The sequence below is a fragment of the Orycteropus afer genome, unplaced genomic scaffold, assembly GCF_000298275.1.
Source record: "Orycteropus afer afer isolate SDZICR_OR568_19922 unplaced genomic scaffold, OryAfe1.0 scaffold00661, whole genome shotgun sequence".
Classification (NCBI taxonomy): Eukaryota; Metazoa; Chordata; class Mammalia; order Tubulidentata; family Orycteropodidae; genus Orycteropus; species Orycteropus afer.
Genome location: NW_006922248.1, coordinates 177,932 through 184,580, shown reverse-complemented (window position 1 = coordinate 184,580; position 6,649 = coordinate 177,932). Strand labels below are relative to the sequence as shown.

At 36.7% G+C, this 6,649-nt stretch overlaps 1 protein-coding gene across 1 annotated transcript in view; it reads right to left on the bottom strand.

Moving 5' to 3' along the window:
* Positions 1 to 6,649, bottom strand: part of TMCC1 (transmembrane and coiled-coil domain family 1) — a 261,591-nt gene that overhangs the window by 216,114 nt on the left and 38,828 nt on the right. The gene's annotated exons all lie outside the window — the stretch shown is intronic.

Genomic DNA, 6,649 nt, shown 5'->3' with positions numbered 1-6,649 from the left:
GGGCTTTTTTTTTTTTTTTTAAATACACAGACAAAACATTCAAAAGGAACAACCCAGAGTAACTGAAGGCAAGTTAAAAAAAAAAAAAAAAAAACCACTGCCGACTCATAGTGACCCTATAGGACTGAATAGAACTGCCCCGTAGGGCTTCCAAGGCTGTAATCTTTACAGAAGCAGACTGGCTCATCTTTCTCCCACCGATTAACTGGTCGGTTTGAATTGCCGAGTTAGTAGCCTAACACTTAACTACTTTGCCACCGAGGCTCCTTTATGCAGGTAGAACCCACTGCTAATGAGGCAATTACGACTCACAGAGACCCCCGTTGGGTTTCTTTCTAAGGAGGTAAATCTTTACCAAAGTAGATTGCTCTGTCTTCCTTCCGCAGAGTGGCTGGTGGGTTTGAACAGCCAACCTTCTGGTTAGCAGTCAAATGCCTTAGGTACTGCACCACCAGAGTAGTTGTATGCAGGTAAAGAGGTATGAAAAATAACAATTTTAAGAGCAGTTCCAAAGATAAAAAGATACCTTGCCATTACTTGTCAGTCTCTTCCTGTCTATTTTATTCTGTTTCCTAACAACCACTGTGAAGATAAGGCTTCATTTAAATGAAACTTTCCACTACATATGCTCCTTTCTGAAATGAATTTACTGTAATAAGTGACCAGGGAAGCATTTGCTGGCATATATAATTTTTTCCCTGCCTCATTCCTGTTAGTTGCTAACAAGTCGGGTCCAACTGAAGGCAACCCCAATGTGCCTCTCAATTCCTTGTGACCTGGATTAGGTCTTGTTGTTGTTGCTGTTACATGCCGTTGAGTCGGCCCTGACTCATAGTGACCCCTCCTTGGGTTTCCGAGGCAGTATCATTACAGAAGTAGGATTGCCCAACCTTCCTTCTGAGGATTGGCTGGTGGGTTTGAACCTCCAGCCTTCTGGTTAGCAGTCAAGTACCTTAGGCACTGTGCTACCAGAACTCCTGGATTAGGTCTTACATCCTTTTATATCCTTTGTTATCAGAACTTACTCTATGCAGTCACTGTGACAGGCATTTCCCATCTATTATACCACTGATTTCTCAAAACAACCCTGTGAAATATGTATTAATATCCCCACTTCTCAGATAAGTAAATCAGGAGTCACCCCTTCTAAAACCTCAATATTAGGAAACCAAATAGTGTTCCAAATTTTTTTTTCCTTCAGATGAGAAAAGTGAAAAAATGAATAAACTATCTAACATGAAAAGATAAAATAGGGACCTATGCAGTGGTTATCTCAATTATGGGCACATCAATGTTTCCTAATTACAACCAAATACGATGCACAATTTTAAAAAATTCATCTAAAATATGACACACAGACATATAACACAGTACCTTAGGAAAAGCAAAGAAGATGTACCAAATTCAAACAAATAATAAGATGCCAAAACTCCAAAAAATTACTATAACCAAAACTTATATATAACATTTTTACTACAAAAAAACTTAAACAGAAAAAAGTTGGGCATTTTGAACTGTACTTTTTGTGAAATTCCAAAGCTAAAAACTTTTAGATGAACAACTGTGATTGAAAGTGAAGACTCCCTATGGGAGGTTCAGATTACGCAATGTAATCTAACAGCTAACTGAATGAAACTGAGTTCCAAGTGAAAAATAGGCTAACAGAGAACTTGAGTGTTGCATAGGTTTTTGTTTGTTTTTTAAATGATTAAAAGTACTAGTACCTCTATTTTTCTCCTATAAAGAATGAAAGAGTACTCTTTCTTCTGGGAATGAAGGAAGAATTAATGAGGTGATCACAAAATAAAATGTGTATGAATTGTTGAATGGAAAACCAATTTGCTCTGTAAACTTTCACCCAAATCACCATCAAGGAAAAAAAGAAAAATTAATGAAGTGTTGATATGGAAATAATGAAACTGCTTAAAGAAAAACATAGTGTCTTAAACATGAGGTGTTTCTGTTTTTAGCAAACCAACTAGAACCCTAGGTGGTTGCTATCAACTTTATAACCTTAGAACAAATCTGAAAAGAGAAAAGAAGTTTTTTAAAAATTGTCAAAAGTCTACAGCCCAGGACTCTTGAAACTACGGACCGCTGACACCTTTGTAACTTAGAACGGAAGCCAAGGCTCGAGATTACCTTTCAGTCACATAAAAGACAGGCCTATAAAGTGAACAATAACACCCGAGAGAAACATGCTCCTCAGAACAATCAACTATACAAGGCCAAAAGGAGAGCATTTGCCCAAAAGCACAGTGAAGAAGGCAGGAAAACTAGGCAAACAGAAACGGTGAACCCAAGGTGGAAATGGGGAGAGTGCTGACATATTGTGGAGAGTGCAACCAATGTCACAGAACAAATCGTGTATAAATCGCTGAATGGGAAACTAATTTGCTCTGTAAACTTTCACCTAAACCACAATAAAATATTTTTCTTTAAAAATGTACAGCCCAGGTAACACACCAAATGTCAATCATGAACTAAATAGTATAAAAATCCTCAAAGATACACAGAAAGAACTTAAGGATTAAAAAGAGTGTATGTTCATTGTGTTGTTGTTGTTGTTATTTGCCCTCGAGTGTAGTAGGAACTTATTCATTTTTTGCCTATTAATATAAAGACAGAACTCTAAATGTTTAGATGAAACAAATCCTGTTAAAAATCATTTGAGTGCTTAACTGCAATCCAGTCCTTAACAAAAAGACTAAAACTAGAAAACAGAGAGGATCCTCAATCAATTGAACTATTAAAAAAAGATTAGTATCTCCAAATTTGGTTTATTCTGAGGAGTTGGGCATTGTTTTGCATGACAATGGCAAAGATCAAAGATTACAAAGTAATAGCAGAAAAGGTAGAAATGTACAATCTACAGAAAAAAATCAACAGTTCTGCAATCATTCTCTTATTATTACTCCAGGATCCAAATAAACAATGTCATTGTTAATAGATGGGGGCTGAAAATCTACAGCTTGTACTCTTGTGTGAAAACAGACAAGAATTAGCATTGTTAACATAAGTGGCAAACTGCAAGTCTGTAACACATGGAATTTTAACACACACAAAAATACTGTGTTCATGGGTGGGACGTCTCCATGTATGCAGAAAGCTTGCTGAAATGAAGCTTTAATTATCTTTATAGTTTCAGATTTTACATTTAGGTCTCTGATCCATCTTCAGTTAGTTTTTGTATATAATGAGAGAGAGGATCCTGCTTCCTTTTTCTGTAAATGGATATCCAGCACCACTTGTTAAAGAGGCTACCTCTTCTCCATTTAATGAGTTTTGGCCCTTTGTTAAAGATCTGTTGTTCACAGATGGACGGATTTATGTGTAGATTCTCAAATCTGTTCCATTGCTCTATGTGACTGTCATTGGACCAGTACCAGACTGTTTTGACTACTACAGCTCTGTTGTAGTTTTAAGATCAGGGACTATAATAAAGCCTTTTGTTTTACTCTCCTTCTTTAGTAGTGCTTTGCTTATCTAGAGTCTCTTTCCATAGAAAGTTAGACTCTGCATCAGGACTGAATTTATCTATAGATTACTCCAGGTATTACTGACATTTTTACAATATCAAGTCTTCCTATCCATGAGCATAGTATATTCTTCCATTTATGTAGTTCTCTTTTGTTTTTTTGTAGTAGTGTTTTATAGTTTTCTTTTTATAGATCTTTTGTATTTCTGGTTAGATTTATTCCTAAGAACTTAATCTTTTAGATGGTTATTGTAAATGCTATTGTTTTCCTGATTTCTTTTTCAGAGTTCTCTTTGTTAGTGTAGAGAAAGCCGACTGATTTCTGTATGTTGCTCTTGCACACTGCCACTTGGCTGAATCCTTCTATTAGTTCCAGTAGTTTTCTTGTTGAGTGTCTAGGATTTTCTATGTATAGGATTATATCATATGCAAATAGAGATAGTTTTACTTCTTTCCTTTCTTGCCTTATTGTTTTGGATAGGACTTCAATACAATCTTGAATAAGAGTGAGGATAAAAGGCATCCTAATTTGCTTGCTGTTCACAAGAGGAATGTTTTCAGTCTCTCTCCACTGAGAATAATGTTGGCCATTGCCTTTGTGTATATGCCCTTAATTATGTTCAGAAATTTCCCTTCTATTCCTATTTTACTGAGCATTTTTATCAAGATGGGTGTTGGATTTTGTCAAATGCTTTTTCTGCATCAATTGATATGATCATGTGATTTTATCCCTTTGTTTTATGTGGTGGATTACATTGATTGTTTTTCTAAGTTGAATTATCCTTGTATACCTGGTATGAATCCTACTGGGTCATGATGTACTATCGTTTTATATCGTTGGACTCTATTGTCTAGGATTTTGTTTTATGCCAATGCTCATGAGGGATATTGGTCTATAATTTTCTTTTTTAGCGGTATCTTTGTCTGATGTTGGTATCAGCATTATGCTTGTTTCTTAGACTGAGTTTGGGAGCAGGTATCCCAAATAGTATTGTTTTCTCAATTTCCTTTTCAGAGTTCTCTCTGTTCGTGCAGAAGAATCCAAATGATATTTATATGTTAATAATTGTACCCTGCCATTTTGCTGAATCCTTGTATTAGTTTTCCAGTAGTTTTCTTATTGAGTCTCTAGGATTTAGTTTGAGAATATTCATCATTTTTTATGTTCTGGAATAATCTAAGTAGAACTGGTGTCAGCTCTTCTGTGAATATTTGGCAAAATTTGTAGTGATGTCGCCTGGACCAGGATCCTCTTTTTTGTTGTTTGGAGTTTTTTTTGTGACCTATGAAATTTCTCCTTTTGTGATAAATACATCGGCAAGCATAACTAAAAACTCACAAACAGTATAAAAAAAACTAGACGGCTAAGACCACCTAAAAATTAAACATTTGTATGTCTCAAAAGACTTCACCAAAAGAGTAAAAAGAATACCTACAGACTGGGAAAACATTTCGCAACAACATATTGGGCAAGGGATTACTCTTTAAAATCTGTAGAAAATGTCAACACTCCAACAATGGAAAGACAAACAATCCAATTGAAAAATAGGCAGAGGATGTGAAAAGACACTTCACCAAAGACGACATTCAGAGGGCTAACAAACACATGAAAAAATGCTCCAATAATTAGCCATTAGAGAGATGCAAATCAAAACAACAATGAGATATCATCTCATCCAGTATTAACAGCAAAGTTCAAAAAAACAGAAAACAAGAAATGCTGGTATGGGTGTGGAGAGACTGGAAACCTCATACACTGTTGGTGGGGCTATAAAACAGTACAACCACTGTGGGAAACGGTATGGTGCTTCCTTAAAAAGTTGGAAATTGAACTACCACATGATCCAGTAATCACATTACAAGGAATATATCCTACAGAAATATGAGCTGTGACACGAAAACATATATGCACATTCATGTTTGTCACAGTACCATTCATAATAGCAAAAAGATGGAAATAACCTAAGTGCCCATCAACAAATGAACGGATAAACAAATGACAGCATATACACATAATAGAATACTATGCAACATTAAAAAATAATGAAGTATTTGTGAAACACCTCATAACATGGCTGACTGTCAAGGACATTATGCTGAGATCAAAAGGGCAACATTTGCCCAGGGATAAAGCTCAGAAGGCAGGAAGGGATAGGGAAGTACCACCAATGGAAACAGTAAACACAAGAAGGAAGTGGGAAAAATGCTGTTACATTGTGGGGACTGCAATCAATATCACAAAAGAAAATATGTATAAACTGTTGAATGGAAAGCCAGTTTGTTCTGTTAACTTTCACCCAAACTACAATTTATAAAAAAGGGCAGGGGGGAAAGAGAGACATGACGCTTTAGGAAAAAAGCCCTCTATTGACTATTCAAAAGTCCCTATGTGGCACAAGTGGTTGCACTGGCTGCTAACCAAAAGGTTGGTGGTTCAAACCTACTCAGTGGTTCTGTGGAAGAAAAGCCTGGAGGATCTGCTTCCCCAAAAATTATAGCCAGGAAACCCCTATGGAGCAATTCTACTCTGTAACACATGAAGGGGCCAAAAGTCAGGGGCTGACCTGATGGCAGCTAACAACAAGAACTGACTATTCAACTAGACTATATTCCAACTAAGTCCCTAGAGACAGCTGTGTCTCTTATATTCATATAATTTTTTTGAGTCATTTATTCATTCACATATATTCCCAATCATCTGTTCTTTTCTTGACAAGTACCAGTGTTATTAGTCCTCTACTGCAAATTACCACAAACTTAGTGGTTTAAAAGGAGCCCTGGTGGCACAATAGTTAAGCACTTGGCTGCTAACCAAGAGATCAGAGGTTTGAACCCACCAGCAACTCCATGGAGAAAACATCTGGAGATCTATTTCTGTAAAGATTACAGTCCAGCATCAAGCTCAATTGGCATAACATATTATACAAAACATGGTTCCACCTCCTACTTTGGCGAGTAGCGACTGGGATCTTAAAAGCTAGCAAGCTGCCATCTAGAGGCAACGATGGGTCTCTCCTTGTCCAGAGCAAAGAAAAATGAAGAAAACCAAAATTCATGGAAACAATTAGTCCTAGTGACTGGTACACCATCCAATCTGCAGCCTATACAACTATGAGACCAGAAGAACTAGATGGTGCCTGGCTACCACTGTCATCCACTTGGAAGGGGATC